Here is a 16,036-nt window from a genome sequence, read left to right as displayed (position 1 = left end):
TCAAACCAGCCACAGTTGCCTGTAGGGGCACCTTGCATCTGGGAGATATCCTCAGAATTGTGGAATTTCAGCAGGCGGACGGCCATTCAGGGCATCCAGGCCCTGTACATATACAATGGCCTGTCCCCAGAGAAACAAAAGTCACCAGGCCAGGTTCCTGATGTCAGTTTGCAGGAGGCACTTGGCACTGTCAAACCAGCCACTGTTGCCTGTGGGGTCTCCTGTCATCTGGAGGCTATCCTGATTCATGCGGAATTTAACCAGGCAGCCGGCCACCACGGGCCACCGGGCCCTGGACATGAACCATGACCTTTCCCCAGAGAAACAAAAGTCACCAGGCCAGGTTCCTGATGTCAGTTTGCAGGAGGCACTTGGCTCTGTCAAACCAGCCACAGTTGCCTGTAGGTGTACCTTGCATCTGGGCGGCATCCTGATCCATTCGGAATTTCAGCAGGCAGGTGGCCACTCCGGGCCTAAGGGTCCAGGATATGAAGCATGGCCTTTCCACAGAGAAACAAAAGTCACCAGGCCAGGTTCCTGATGTCAGTTTGCAGGAGGCACTTGGCACTGTCAAACCAGCCACTGTTGCCTGTGGGGTCTCCTGTCATCTGGAGGCTATCCTGATTCATGCGGAATTTAACCAGGCAGCCGGCCACTCCGGGCCACCCGGCCCTGGACATGTACAATGGCCTTTCCCCAGAGAAACAAAAGTCACCAAGCCAGGTTCCTGATGTCAGTTTGCAGGAGGCACTTGGCACTGTCAAACCAGCCACAGTTGCCTGTGGGGGCACTTTCCATCTGGGAGGCATCCTGATCCGTGCGGAATTTCAGCAGGCAGCCGAGCAGGCCGGGCCACCCGGCCCTGGACACGAACGATGGCCTTTCCCCTGAGAAACAAAAGTCACCAGGCCAGGTTCCTGATGTCAGTTTGCAGGAGGCACTTGGCACTGTCAAACCAGCCACAGTTGCCTGTAGGGGCACCTTGCATCTGGGAGATATCCTCAGCCGTGTGGAATTTCAGCAGGCGGACGGCCATTCAGAGCATCCAGGCCCTGTACATATACAATGGCCTGTCCCCAGAGAAACAAAAGTCACCAGGCCAGGTTCCTGATGTCAGTTTGCAGGAGGCACTTGGCACTGTCAAACCAGCCACAGATGCCTGTGGGGGCACCTTGCATCTGGGAAGTATCCTGATCCGTGCGGAATTTCAGCAGGCAGCTGGCCACTCCGGGCCTAAGGGTCCAGGATATGAAGCATGGCCTTTCCCCAGAGAAACAAAAGTCACCATGCCAGGTTGCTGATGTCAGTTTGCAGGAGGCACTTGGCACTGTCAAACCAGCCACTGTTGCCTGTGGGAGCACATTTCATCTGGGATGTATCCTGATCCGTTTGGAATTTCAGGAGGCAGCCGTCCACTACAGGCGACCGGCGCTGGGCACGAACTGTGGCCTTTCCACAGAGAAACAAAAGTCACCAGGCCAGGTTCCTGATGTCAGTTTGCAGGAGGCACTTGGCACTGTCAAACCGGCCACAGGTGTCTGTGGGGGCACCTTGAATCTGGGCGGCATCCTGATCCGTTCGGAATTTCAGCAGGCAGCCGGTCACTCTGGGCCTAAGGGTCCAGGATATGAAGCATGGCCTTTCCCCCGAGAAACAAAAGTCACCAGGCCAGGTTCCTGATGTCAGTTTGCAGGAGGCACTTGGCACTGTCAAACCAGCCACTGTTGCCTGTGGAGGTACCTTCGGTCTGAGAGGTATCCTGATCCGTTTGGAATTTCAGCAGGCAGCTGGCCACTCCGGGCCACCGGGCCCTGGACGTGTACAATGGCCTTTCCCCAGAGAAACAAAAGTCACCAGGCCAGGTTCCTGATGTCAGTTTGCAGGAGGCACTTGGCACTGTCAAACCAGCCACAGTTGCCTGTAGGGGCACCTTGCATCTGGGAGATATCCTCAGAATTGTGGAATTTCAGCAGGCGGACGGCCATTCAGGACATCCAGCCCCTGTACATATACAATGGCCTGTCCCCAGAGAAACAAAAGTCACCAGGCCAGGTTCCTGATGTCAGTTTGCAGGAGGCACTTGGCACTGTCAAACCAGCCACAGTTGCCTGTAGGGGCACCTTGCATCTGGGAGATATCCTCAGATTTGTGGAATTTCAGCAGGCGGACGGCCATTCAGGGCATCCAGGCCCTGTACATATACAATGGCCTGTCCCCAGAGAAACAAAAGTCACCAGGCCAGGTTCCTGATGTCAGTTTGCAGGAGGCACTTGGCACTGTCAAACCAGCCACTGTTGCCTGTGGGGGCTCCCTTCATCTAGGCGGTATCCTGATCCGTGCGGAATTTCAGCAGGCAGCCGGCAAATCAAGGCCACCAGGCCCTGGATAGCAACGATGGCCTTTCCCCAGAGAAACAAAAGTCACCATGCCAGGTTCCTGATGTCAGTTTGCAGGAGGCACTTGGCACTGTCAAACCAGCCACAGTTGCCTGTGGGGTCTCCTGTCATCTGGAGGCTATCCTGATTCATGCGGAATTTAACCAGGCAGCCGGCCACCACGGGCCACCGGGCCCTGGACATGAACCATGACCTTTCCCCAGAGAAACAAAAGTCACCAGGCCAGGTTCCTGATGTCAGTTTGCAGGAGGCACTTGGCTCTGTCAAACCAGCCACAGTTGCCTGTAGGTGTACCTTGCATCTGTGCGGCATCCTGATCCATTCGGAATTTCAGCAGGCAGCTGGCCACTCCGGGCCTAAGGGTCCAGGATATGAAGCATGGCCTTTCCACAGAGAAACAAAAGTCACCAGGCCAGGTTCCTGATGTCAGTTTGCAGGAGGCACTTGGCACTGTCAAACCAGCCACTGTTGCCTGTGGGGTCTCCTGTCATCTGGAGGCTATCCTGATTCATGCGGAATTTAACCAGGCAGCTGGCCACTCCGGGCCACCGGGCACTGGACATGTACAATGGCCTATCCCCAGAGAAACAAAAGTCACCAAGCCAGGTTCCTGATGTCAGTTTGCAGGAGGCACTTGGCACTGTCAAACCAGCCACAGTTGCCTGTGGGGGCACTTTCCATCTGGGAAGCATCCTGATCCGTTCGGAATTTCAGCAGGCAGCCGAGCAGGTCGGGCCACCCGGCCCTGGACACGAACGATGGCCTTTCCCCTGAGAAACAAAAGTCACCAGGCCAGGTTCCTGATGTCAGTTTGCAGGAGGCACTTGGCACTGTCAAACCAGCCACAGTTGCCTGTAGGGGCACCTTGCATCTGGGAGATATCCTCAGCCGTGTGGAATTTCAGCAGGCGGACGGCCATTCAGAGCATCCAGGCCCTGTACATATACAATGGCCTGTCCCCAGAGAAACAAAAGTCACCAGGCCAGGTTCCTGATGTCAGTTTGCAGGAGGCACTTGGCACTGTCAAACCAGCCACTGTTGCCTGTGGGGGCTCCTGTCATCTGGAGGCTATCCTGATTCATGCGGAATTTAACCAGGCAGCCGGCCACCAAGCGCCACCGGGCCCTGGACATGAACCATGACCTTTCCCCAGAGAAACAAAAGTCACCAGGCCAGGTTCCTGATGTCAGTTTGCAGGAGGCACTTGGCTCTGTCAAACCAGCCACAGTTGCCTGTAGGTGTACCTTGCATCTGGGCGGCATCCTGATCCATTCGGAATTTCAGCAGGCAGGTGGCCACTCCGGGCCTAAGGGTCCAGGATATGAAGCATGGCCTTTCCACAGAGAAACAAAAGTCACCAGGCCAGGTTCCTGATGTCAGTTTGCAGGAGGCACTTGGCACTGTCAAACCAGCCACTGTTGCCTGTGGGGTCTCCTGTCATCTGGAGGCTATCCTGATTCATGCGGAATTTAACCAGGCAGCCGGCCACTCCGGGCCACCGGGCCCTGGACATGTACAATGGCCTTTCCCCAGAGAAACAAAAGTCACCAAGCCAGGTTCCTGATGTCAGTTTGCAGGAGGCACTTGGCACTGTCAAACCAGCCACAGTTGCCTGTGGGGGCACTTTCCATCTGGGAGGCATCCTGATCCGTGCGGAATTTCAGCAGGCAGCCGAGCAGGCGGTGCCACCCGGCCCTGGACACGAACGATGGCCTTTCCCCTGAGAAACAAAAGTCACCAGGCCAGGTTCCTGATGTCAGTTTGCAGGAGGCACTTGGCACTGTCAAACCAGCCACAGTTGCCTGTAGGGGCACCTTGCATCTGGGAGATATCCTCAGCCGTGTGGAATTTCAGCAGGCGGACGGCCATTCAGAGCATCCAGGCCCTGTACATATACAATGGCCTGTCCCCAGAGAAACAAAAGTCACCAGGCCAGGTTCCTGATGTCAGTTTGCAGGAGGCACTTGGCACTGTCAAACCAGCCACAGATGCCTGTGGGGGCACCTTGCATCTGGGAAGTATCCTGATCCGTGCGGAATTTCAGCAGGCAGCTGGCCACTCCGGGCCTAAGGGTCCAGGATATGAAGCATGGCCTTTCCCCAGAGAAACAAAAGTCACCATGCCAGGTTGCTGATGTCAGTTTGCAGGAGGCACTTGGCACTGTCAAACCAGCCACTGTTGCCTGTGGGAGCACATTTCATCTGGGATGTATCCTGATCCGTTTGGAATTTCAGGAGGCAGCCGTCCACTACAGGCGACCGGCGCTGGGCACGAACTGTGGCCTCTCCACAGAGAAACAAAAGTCACCAGGCCAGGTTCCTGATGTCAGTTTGCAGGAGGCACTTGGCACTGTCAAACCAGCCACAGGTGTCTGTGGGCGCACCTTGAATCTGGGCGGCATCCTGATCCGTTCGGAATTTCAGCAGGCAGCCGGTCACTCTGGGCCTAAGGGTCCAGGATATGAAGCATGGCCTTTCCCCCGAGAAACAAAAGTCACCAGGCCAGGTTCCTGATGTCAGTTTGCAGGAGGCACTTGGCACTGTCAAACCAGCCACTGTTGCCTGTGGAGGTACCTTCGGTCTGAGAGGTATCCTGATCCGTTTGGAATTTCAGCAGGCAGCTGGCCACTCCGGGCCACCGGGCCCTGGACGTGTACAATGGCCTTTCCCCAGAGAAACAAAAGTCACCAGGCCAGGTTCCTGATGTCAGTTTGCAGGAGGCACTTGGCACTGTCAAACCAGCCACAGTTGCCTGTAGGGGCACCTTGCATCTGGGAGATATCCTCAGATTTGTGGAATTTCAGCAGGCGGACGGCCATTCAGGGCATCCAGGCCCTGTACATATACAATGGCCTGTCCCCAGAGAAACAAAAGTCACCAGGCCAGGTTCCTGATGTCAGTTTGCAGGAGGCACTTGGCACTGTCAAACCAGCCACTGTTGCCTGTGGGGGCTCCCTTCATCTAGGCGGTATCCTGATCCGTGCGGAATTTCAGCAGGCAGCCGGCAAATCAAGGCCACCAGGCCCTGGATAGCAACGATGGCCTTTCCCCAGAGAAACAAAAGTCACCATGCCAGGTTCCTGATGTCAGTTTGCAGGAGGCACTTGGCACTGTCAAACCAGCCACAGTTGCCTGTGGGGTCTCCTGTCATCTGGAGGCTATCCTGATTCATGCGGAATTTAACCAGGCAGCCGGCCACCACGGGCCACCGGGCCCTGGACATGAACCATGACCTTTCCCCAGAGAAACAAAAGTCACCAGGCCAGGTTCCTGATGTCAGTTTGCAGGAGGCACTTGGCTCTGTCAAACCAGCCACAGTTGCCTGTAGGTGTACCTTGCATCTGGGCGGCATCCTGATCCATTCTGAATTTCAGCAGGCAGCTGGCCACTCCGGGCCTAAGGGTCCAGGATATGAAGCATGGCCTTTCCACAGAGAAACAAAAGTCACCAGGCCAGGTTCCTGATGTCAGTTTGCAGGAGGCACTTGGCACTGTCAAACCAGCCACTGTTGCCTGTGGGGTCTCCTGTCATCTGGAGGCTATCCTGATTCATGCGGAATTTAACCAGGCAGCCGGCCACTCCGGGCCACCGGGCCCTGGACATGTACAATGGCCTTTCCCCAGAGAAACAAAAGTCACCAAGCCAGGTTCCTGATGTCAGTTTGCAGGAGGCACTTGGCACTGTCAAACCAGCCACAGTTGCCTGTGGGGGCACTTTCCATCTGGGAGGCATCCTGATCCGTGCGGAATTTCAGCAGGCAGCCGAGCAGGCCGGGCCACCCGGCCCTGGACACGAACGATGGCCTTTCCCCTGAGAAACAAAAGTCACCAGGCCAGGTTCCTGATGTCAGTTTGCAGGAGGCACTTGGCACTGTCAAACCAGCCACAGTTGCCTGTAGGGGCACCTTGCATCTGGGAGATATCCTCAGCCGTGTGGAATTTCAGCAGGCGGACGGCCATTCAGAGCATCCAGGCCCTGTACATATACAATGGCCTGTCCCCAGAGAAACAAAAGTCACCAGGCCAGGTTCCTGATGTCAGTTTGCAGGAGGCACTTGGCACTGTCAAACCAGCCACAGATGCCTGTGGGGGCACCTTGCATCTGGGAAGTATCCTGATCCGTGCGGAATTTCAGCAGGCAGCTGGCCACTCCGGGCCTAAGGGTCCAGGATATGAAGCATGGCCTTTCCCCAGAGAAACAAAAGTCACCATGCCAGGTTGCTGATGTCAGTTTGCAGGAGGCACTTGGCACTGTCAAACCAGCCACTGTTGCCTGTGGGAGCACATTTCATCTGGGATGTATCCTGATCCGTTTGGAATTTCAGGAGGCAGCCGTCCACTACGGGCGACCGGCGCTGGGCACGAACTGTGGCCTCTCCACAGAGAAACAAAAGTCACCAGGCCAGGTTCCTGATGTCAGTTTGCAGGAGGCACTTGGCACTGTCAAACCAGCCACAGGTGTCTGTGGGGGCACCTTGAATCTGGGCGGCATCCTGATCCTTGCGGAATTTCAGCAGGCAGCCGGTCACTCTGGGCCTAAGGGTCCAGGATATGAAGCATGGCCTTTCCCCCGAGAAACAAAAGTCACCAGGCCAGGTTCCTGATGTCAGTTTGCAGGAGGCACTTGGCACTGTCAAACCAGCCACTGTTGCCTGTGGAGGTACCTTCGGTCTGAGAGGTATCCTGATCCGTTTGGAATTTCAGCAGGCAGCTGGCCACTCCGGGCCACCGGGCCCTGGACGTGTACAATGGCCTTTCCCCAGAGAAACAAAAGTCACCAGGCCAGGTTCCTGATGTCAGTTTGCAGGAGGCACTTGGCACTGTCAAACCAGCCACAGTTGCCTGTAGGGGCACCTTGCATCTGGGAGATATCCTCAGATTTGTGGAATTTCAGCAGGCGGACGGCCATTCAGGGCATCCAGGCCCTGTACATATACAATGGCCTGTCCCCAGAGAAACAAAAGTCACCAGGCCAGGTTCCTGATGTCAGTTTGCAGGAGGCACTTGGCACTGTCAAACCAGCCACTGTTGCCTGTGGGGGCTCCCTTCATCTAGGCGGTATCCTGATCCGTGCGGAATTTCAGCAGGCAGCCGGCAAATCAAGGCCACCAGGCCCTGGATAGCAACGATGGCCTTTCCCCAGAGAAACAAAAGTCACCATGCCAGGTTCCTGATGTCAGTTTGCAGGAGGCACTTGGCACTGTCAAACCAGCCACTGTTGCCTGTGGGGTCTCCTGTCATCTGGAGGCTATCCTGATTCATGCGGAATTTAACCAGGCAGCCGGCCACCACGGGCCACCGGGCCCTGGACATGAACCATGACCTTTCCCCAGAGAAACAAAAGTCACCAGGCCAGGTTCCTGATGTCAGTTTGCAGGAGGCACTTGGCTCTGTCAAACCAGCCACAGTTGCCTGTAGGTGTACCTTGCATCTGGGCGGCATCCTGATCCATTCGGAATTTCAGCAGGCAGGTGGCCACTCCGGGCCTAAGGGTCCAGGATATGAAGCATGGCCTTTCCACAGAGAAACAAAAGTCACCAGGCCAGGTTCCTGATGTCAGTTTGCAGGAGGCACTTGGCACTGTCAAACCAGCCACTGTTGCCTGTGGGGTCTCCTGTCATCTGGAGGCTATCCTGATTCATGCGGAATTTAACCAGGCAGCCGGCCACTCCGGGCCACCGGGCCCTGGACATGTACAATGGCCTTTCCCCAGAGAAACAAAAGTCACCAAGCCAGGTTCCTGATGTCAGTTTGCAGGAGGCACTTGGCACTGTCAAACCAGCCACAGTTGCCTGTGGGGGCACTTTCCATCTGGGAGGCATCCTGATCCGTTCGGAATTTCAGCAGGCAGCCGAGCAGGCCGGGCCACCCGGCCCTGGACACGAACGATGGCCTTTCCCCTGAGAAACAAAAGTCACCAGGCCAGGTTCCTGATGTCAGTTTGCAGGAGGCACTTGGCACTGTCAAACCAGCCACAGTTGCCTGTAGGGGCACCTTGCATCTGGGAGATATCCTCAGCCGTGTGGAATTTCAGCAGGCGGACGGCCATTCAGAGCATCCAGGCCCTGTACATATACAATGGCCTGTCCCCAGAGAAACAAAAGTCACCAGGCCAGGTTCCTGATGTCAGTTTGCAGGAGGCACTTGGCACTGTCAAACCAGCCACAGATGCCTGTGGGGGCACCTTGCATCTGGGAAGTATCCTGATCCGTTCGGAATTTCAGCAGGCAGCTGGCCACTCCGGGCCTAAGGGTCCAGGATATGAAGCATGGCCTTTCCGCAGAGAAACAAAAGTCACCATGCCAGGTTGCTGATGTCAGTTTGCAGGAGGCACTTGGCACTGTCAAACCAGCCACTGTTGCCTGTGGGAGCACATTTCATCTGGGATGTATCCTCAACCGTTTGGAATTTCAGGAGGCAGCCGTCCACTACGGGCGACCGGCGCTGGGCACGAACTGTGGCCTCTCCACAGAGAAACAAAAGTCACCAGGCCAGGTTCCTGATGTCAGTTTGCAGGAGGCACTTGGCACTGTCAAACCAGCCACAGGTGTCTGTGGGGGCACCTTGAATCTGGGCGGCATCCTGATCCGTTCGGAATTTCAGCAGGCAGCCGGTCACTCTGGGCCTAAGGGTCCAGGATATGAAGCATGGCCTTTCCCCCGAGAAACAAAAGTCACCAGGCCAGGTTCCTGATGTCAGTTTGCAGGAGGCACTTGGCACTGTCAAACCAGCCACTGTTGCCTGTGGAGGTACCTTCGGTCTGAGAGGTATCCTGATCCGTTTGGAATTTCAGCAGGCAGCTGGCCACTCCGGGCCACCGGGCCCTGGACGTGTACAATGGCCTTTCCCCAGAGAAACAAAAGTCACCAGGCCAGGTTCCTGATGTCAGTTTGCAGGAGGCACTTGGCACTGTCAAACCAGCCACAGTTGCCTGTAGGGGCACCTTGCATCTGGGAGATATCCTCAGATTTGTGGAATTTCAGCAGGCGGACGGCCATTCAGGGCATCCAGGCCCTGTACATATACAATGGCCTGTCCCCAGAGAAACAAAAGTCACCAGGCCAGGTTCCTGATGTCAGTTTGCAGGAGGCACTTGGCACTGTCAAACCAGCCACTGTTGCCTGTGGGGGCTCCCTTCATCTAGGCGGTATCCTGATCCGTGCGGAATTTCAGCAGGCAGCCGGCAAATCAAGGCCACCAGGCCCTGGATAGCAACGATGGCCTTTCCCCTGAGAAACAAAAGTCACCATGCCAGGTTCCTGATGTCAGTTTGCAGGAGGCACTTGGCACTGTCAAACCAGCCACTGTTGCCTGTGGGGTCTCCTGTCATCTGGAGGCTATCCTGATTCATGCGGAATTTAACCAGGCAGCCGGCCACCACGGGCCACCGGGCCCTGGACATGAACCATGACCTTTCCCCAGAGAAACAAAAGTCACCAGGCCAGGTTCCTGATGTCAGTTTGCAGGAGGCACTTGGCTCTGTCAAACCAGCCACAGTTGCCTGTAGGTGTACCTTGCATCTGGGCGGCATCCTGATCCATTCGGAATTTCAGCAGGCAGCTGGCCACTCCGGGCCTAAGGGTCCAGGATATGAAGCATGGCCTTTCCACAGAGAAACAAAAGTCACCAGGCCAGGTTCCTGATGTCAGTTTGCAGGAGGCACTTGGCACTGTCAAACCAGCCACTGTTGCCTGTGGGGTCTCCTGTCATCTGGAGGCTATCCTGATTCATGCGGAATTTAACCAGGCAGCCGGCCACTCCGGGCCACCGGGCCCTGGACATGTACAATGGCCTTTCCCCAGAGAAACAAAAGTCACCAGGCCAGGTTCCTGATGTCAGATTGCAGGAGGCACTTGGCACTGTCAAACCAGCCACAGTTGCCTGTAGGGGCACCTTGCATCTGGGAGATATCCTCAGCCGTGTGGAATTTCAGCAGGCGGACGGCCATTCAGAGCATCCAGGCCCTGTACATATACAATGGCCTGTCCCCAGAGAAACAAAAGTCACCAGGCCAGGTTCCTGATGTCAGTTTGCAGGAGGCACTTGGCACTGTCAAACCAGCCACAGATGCCTGTGGGGGCACCTTGCATCTGGGAAGTATCCTGATCCGTGCGGAATTTCAGCAGGCAGCTGGCCACTCCGGGCCTAAGGGTCCAGGATATGAAGCATGGCCTTTCCCCAGAGAAACAAAAGTCACCATGCCAGGTTGCTGATGTCAGTTTGCAGGAGGCACTTGGCACTGTCAAACCAGCCACTGTTGCCTGTGGGAGCACATTTCATCTGGGATGTATCCTGATCCGTTTGGAATTTCAGGAGGCAGCCGTCCACTACGGGCGACCGGCGCTGGGCACGAACTGTGGCCTCTCCACAGAGAAACAAAAGTCACCAGGCCAGGTTCCTGATGTCAGTTTGCAGGAGGCACTTGGCACTGTCAAACCAGCCACAGGTGTCTGTGGGGGCACCTTGAATCTGGGCGGCATCCTGATCCTTGCGGAATTTCAGCAGGCAGCCGGTCACTCTGGGCCTAAGGGTCCAGGATATGAAGCATGGCCTTTCCCCCGAGAAACAAAAGTCACCAGGCCAGGTTCCTGATGTCAGTTTGCAGGAGGCACTTGGCACTGTCAAACCAGCCACTGTTGCCTGTGGAGGTACCTTCGGTCTGAGAGGTATCCTGATCCGTTTGGAATTTCAGCAGGCAGCTGGCCACTCCGGGCCACCGGGCCCTGGACGTGTACAATGGCCTTTCCCCAGAGAAACAAAAGTCACCAGGCCAGGTTCCTGATGTCAGTTTGCAGGAGGCACTTGGCACTGTCAAACCAGCCACAGTTGCCTGTAGGGGCACCTTGCATCTGGGAGATATCCTCAGATTTGTGGAATTTCAGCAGGCGGACGGCCATTCAGGGCATCCAGGCCCTGTACATATACAATGGCCTGTCCCCAGAGAAACAAAAGTCACCAGGCCAGGTTCCTGATGTCAGTTTGCAGGAGGCACTTGGCACTGTCAAACCAGCCACTGTTGCCTGTGGGGGCTCCCTTCATCTAGGCGGTATCCTGATCCGTGCGTAATTTCAGCAGGCAGCCGGCAAATCAAGGCCACCAGGCCCTGGATAGCAACGATGGCCTTTCCCCAGAGAAACAAAAGTCACCATGCCAGGTTCCTGATGTCAGTTTGCAGGAGGCACTTGGCACTGTCAAACCAGCCACTGTTGCCTGTGGGGTCTCCTGTCATCTGGAGGCTATCCTGATTCATGCGGAATTTAACCAGGCAGCCGGCCACCACGGGCCACCGGGCCCTGGACATGAACCATGACCTTTCCCCAGAGAAACAAAAGTCACCAGGCCAGGTTCCTGATGTCAGTTTGCAGGAGGCACTTGGCTCTGTCAAACCAGCCACAGTTGCCTGTAGGTGTACCTTGCATCTGGGCGGCATCCTGATCCATTCGGAATTTCAGCAGGCAGCTGGCCACTCCGGGCCTAAGGGTCCAGGATGTGAAGCATGGCCTTTCCCCAGAGAAACAAAAGTCACCAGGCCAGGTTCCTGATGTCAGTTTGCAGGAGGCACTTGGCACTGTCAAACCAGCCACTGTTGCCTGTGGGGTCTCCTGTCATCTGGAGGCTATCCTGATTCATGCGGAATTTAACCAGGCAGCCGGCCACTCCGGGCCACCGGGCACTGGACATGTACAATGGCCTTTCCCCAGAGAAACAAAAGTCACCAAGCCAGGTTCCTGATGTCAGTTTGCAGGAGGCACTTGGCACTGTCAAACCAGCCACAGTTGCCTGTGGGGGCACTTTCCATCTGGGAGGCATCCTGATCCGTTCGGAATTTCAGCAGGCAGCCGAGCAGGCCGGGCCACCCGGCCCTGGACACGAACGATGGCCTTTCCCCTGAGAAACAAAAGTCACCAGCCCAGGTTCCTGATGTCAGTTTGCAGGAGGCACTTGGCACTGTCAAACCAGCCACAGTTGCCTGTAGGGGCACCTTGCATCTGGGAGATATCCTCAGCCGTGTGGAATTTCAGCAGGCGGACGGCCATTCAGAGCATCCAGGCCCTGTACATATACAATGGCCTGTCCCCAGAGAAACAAAAGTCACCATGCCAGGTTGCTGATGTCAGTTTGCAGGAGGCACTTGGCACTGTCAAACCAGCCACTGGTGCCTGTGGGGGCATTTGCTTCTAGGTGGTATCCTCATCTGTGCGGAATTTCAGCAGGCAGCCGGCCACTCCTAGCCACCTGGCACTGGACTTGAACCATGGCCTTTCCCCAGAGAAACAAAAGTCACCAGGCCAGGTTGCTGATGTCAGTTTGCAGGAGGCACTTGGCACTGTCAAACCAGCCACTGTTGCCTGTGGGAGCACATTTCATCTGGGATGTATCCTCAACCGTTTGGAATTTCAGGAGGCAGCCGTCCACTACGGGCGACCGGCGCTGGGCACGAACTGTGGCCTCTCCACAGAGAAACAAAAGTCACCAGGCCAGGTTCCTGATGTCAGTTTGCAGGAGGCACTTGGCACTGTCAAACCAGCCACAGGTGTCTGTGGGGGCACCTTGAATCTGGGCGGCATCCTGATCCGTTTGGAATTTCAGCAGGCAGCCGGTCACTCTGGGCCTAAGGGTCCAAGATATGAAGCATGGCCTTTCCCCCGAGAAACAAAAGTCACCAGGCCAGGTTCCTGATGTCAGTTTGCAGGAGGCACTTGGCACTGTCAAACCAGCCACTGTTGCCTGTGGAGGTACCTTCGGTCTGAGAGGTATCCTGATCCGTTTGGAATTTCAGCAGGCAGCTGGCCACTCCGGGCCACCGGGCCCTGGACGTATACAATGGCCTTTCCCCAGAGAAACAAAAGTCACCAGGCCAGGTTCCTGATGTCAGTTTGCAGGAGGCACTTGGCACTGTCAAACCAGCCACAGTTGCCTTTGGGGGCACCTTGCATCTGGGAGGTATCCTCAGAATTGTGAATTTCAGCAGGCGGACGGCCATTCAGGGCATCCAGGCCCTGTACATATACAATGGCCTGTCCCCAGAGAAACAAAAGTCACCAGGCCAGGTTCCTGATGTCAGTTTGCAGGAGGCACTTGGCACTGTCAAACCAGCCACTGTTGCCTGTGGGGGCTCCCTTCATCTAGGCGGTATCCTGATCCGTGCGGAATTTCAGCAGGCAGCCGGCAAATCAAGGCCACCAGGCCCTGGATAGCAACGATGGCCTTTCCCCTGAGAAACAAATGTCACCATGCCAGGTTCCTGATGTCAGTTTGCAGGAGGCACTTGGCACTGTCAAACCAGCCACTGTTGCCTGTGGGGGCTCCCTTCATCTCGGCGGTATCCTGATCCGTGCGGAATTTCAGCAGGCAGCCGGCCACCACGGGCCACCGGGGCCTGGACATGAACCATGACCTTTCCCCAGAGAAACAAAAGTCACCAGGCCAGGTTCCTGATGTCAGTTTGCAGGAGCCATTTGGCACTGTCAAACCAGCCACAATTCCCTGTGGGGGCACCTTGCATCTGGGAGATATCCTCAGCCATGCGGAATTTCAGCAGGTGGAGGGCCACTCAGGGCCTCCAGGCCCTGGACATATACAATGGCCTTTCCCCAGAGAAACAAAAGTCACCAGGCCAGGTTCCTGATGTCAGTTTGCAGGAGGCACTTGGCACTCTCAAACCAGCCACTGTTGCCTGTGGAGGTACCTTCGGTCTGAGAGGTATCCTGATCCGTTTGGAATTTCAGCAGGCAGCTGGCCACTCCGGGCCACCGGGCCGTGGACGTGTACAATGGCCTTTCCCCAGAGAAACAAAAGTCACCAGGCCAGGTTCCTGATGTCAGTTTGCAGGAGGCACTTGGCACTGTCAAACCAGCCACAGTTGCCTGTAGGGGCACCTTGCATCTGGGAGATATCCTCAGAATTGTGGAATTTCAGCAGGCGGACGGCCATTCAGGGCATCCAGGCCCTGTACATATACAATGGCCTGTCCCCAGAGAAACAAAAGTCACCAGGCCAGGTTCCTGATGTCAGTTTGCAGGAGGCACTTGGCACTGTCAAACCAGCCACTGTTGCCTGTGGGGGCTCCCTTCATCTAGGCGGTATCCTGATCCGTGCGGAATTTCAGCAGGCAGCCGGCAAATCAAGGCCACCAGGACCTGGATAGCAACGATGGCCTTTCCCCTGAGAAACAAAAGTCACCATGCCAGGTTCCTGATGTCAGTTTGCAGGAGGCACTTGGCACTGTCAAACCAGCCACTGTTGCCTGTGGGGTCTCCTGTCATCTGGAGGCTATCCTGATTCATGCGGAATTTAACCAGGCAGCCGGCCACCACGGGCCACCGGGCCCTGGACATGAACCATGACCTTTCCCCAGAGAAACAAAAGTCACCAGGCCAGGTTCCTGATGTCAGTTTGCAGGAGGCACTTGGCACTGTCAAACCAGCCACAGTTGCCTGTAGGTGTACCTTGCATCTGGGCGGCATCCTGATCCATTCGGAATTTCAGCAGGCAGGTGGCCACTCCGGGCCTAAGGGTCCAGGATATGAAGCATGGCCTTTCCACAGAGAAACAAAAGTCACCATGCCAGGTTCCTGATGTCAGTTTGCAGGAGGCACTTGGCACTGTCAAACCAGCCACTGTTGCCTGTGGGGTCTCCTGTCATCTGGAGGCTATCCTGATTCATGCGGAATTTAACCAGGCAGCCGGCCACTCCGGGCCACCGGGCCCTGGACATGTACAATGGCCTTTCCCCAGAGAAACAAAAGTCACCAAGCCAGGTTCCTGATGTCAGTTTGCAGGAGGCACTTGGCACTGTCAAACCAGCCACAGTTGCCTGTGGGGGCACTTTCCATCTGGGAGGCATCCTGATCCGTGCGGAATTTCAGCAGGCAGCCGAGCAGGCCGGGCCACCCGGCCCTGGACACGAACGATGGCCTTTCCCCTGAGAAACAAAAGTTACCCGGCCAGGTTCCTGATGTCAGTTTGCAGGAGGCACTTGGCACTGTCAAACCAGCCACAGATGCCTGTGGGGGCACCTTGCATCTGGGAGGTATCCTGATCCGTGCGGAATTTCAGCAGGCAGCCGGCCACTCCGGGCCTTCGGGTCCAGGATGTGAACCATGGCCTTTCCCCTGAGAAACAAAAGTCACCAGGCCAGGTTGCTGATGTCAGTTTGCAGGAGGCACTTGGCACTGTCAAACCAGCCACTGTTGCCTGTGGGAGCACATTTCATCTGGGATGTATCCTCAACCGTTTGGAATTTCAGGAGGCAGCCGTCCACTACGGGCGACCGGCGCTGGGCACGAACTATGGCCTCTCCACAGAGAAACAAAAGTCACCAGGCCAGGTTCCTGATGTCAGTTTGCAGGAGGCACTAGGCACTGTCAAACCAGCCACAGGTGTCTGTGGAGGCACCTTGAATCTGGGCGGCATCCTGATCCGTTCGGAATTTCAGCAGGCAGCCGGTCACTCTGGGCCTAAGGGTCCAGGATATGAAGCATGGCCTTTCCCCCGAGAAACAAAAGTCACCAGGCCAGGTTCCTGATGTCAGTTTGCAGGAGGCACTTGGCACTGTCAAACCAGCCACTGTTGCCTGTGGAGGTACCTTCGGTCTGAGAGGTATCCTGATCCGTTTGGAATTTCAGCAGGCAGCTGGCCA

The sequence above is a fragment of the Passer domesticus genome, chromosome 6 (genome assembly GCF_036417665.1).
Source record: "Passer domesticus isolate bPasDom1 chromosome 6, bPasDom1.hap1, whole genome shotgun sequence".
NCBI lineage: Eukaryota > Metazoa > Chordata > Aves > Passeriformes > Passeridae > Passer > Passer domesticus.
The sequence above is the reverse complement of the archived record's forward strand: the minus strand, read 5'-3'. Positions refer to the sequence as shown.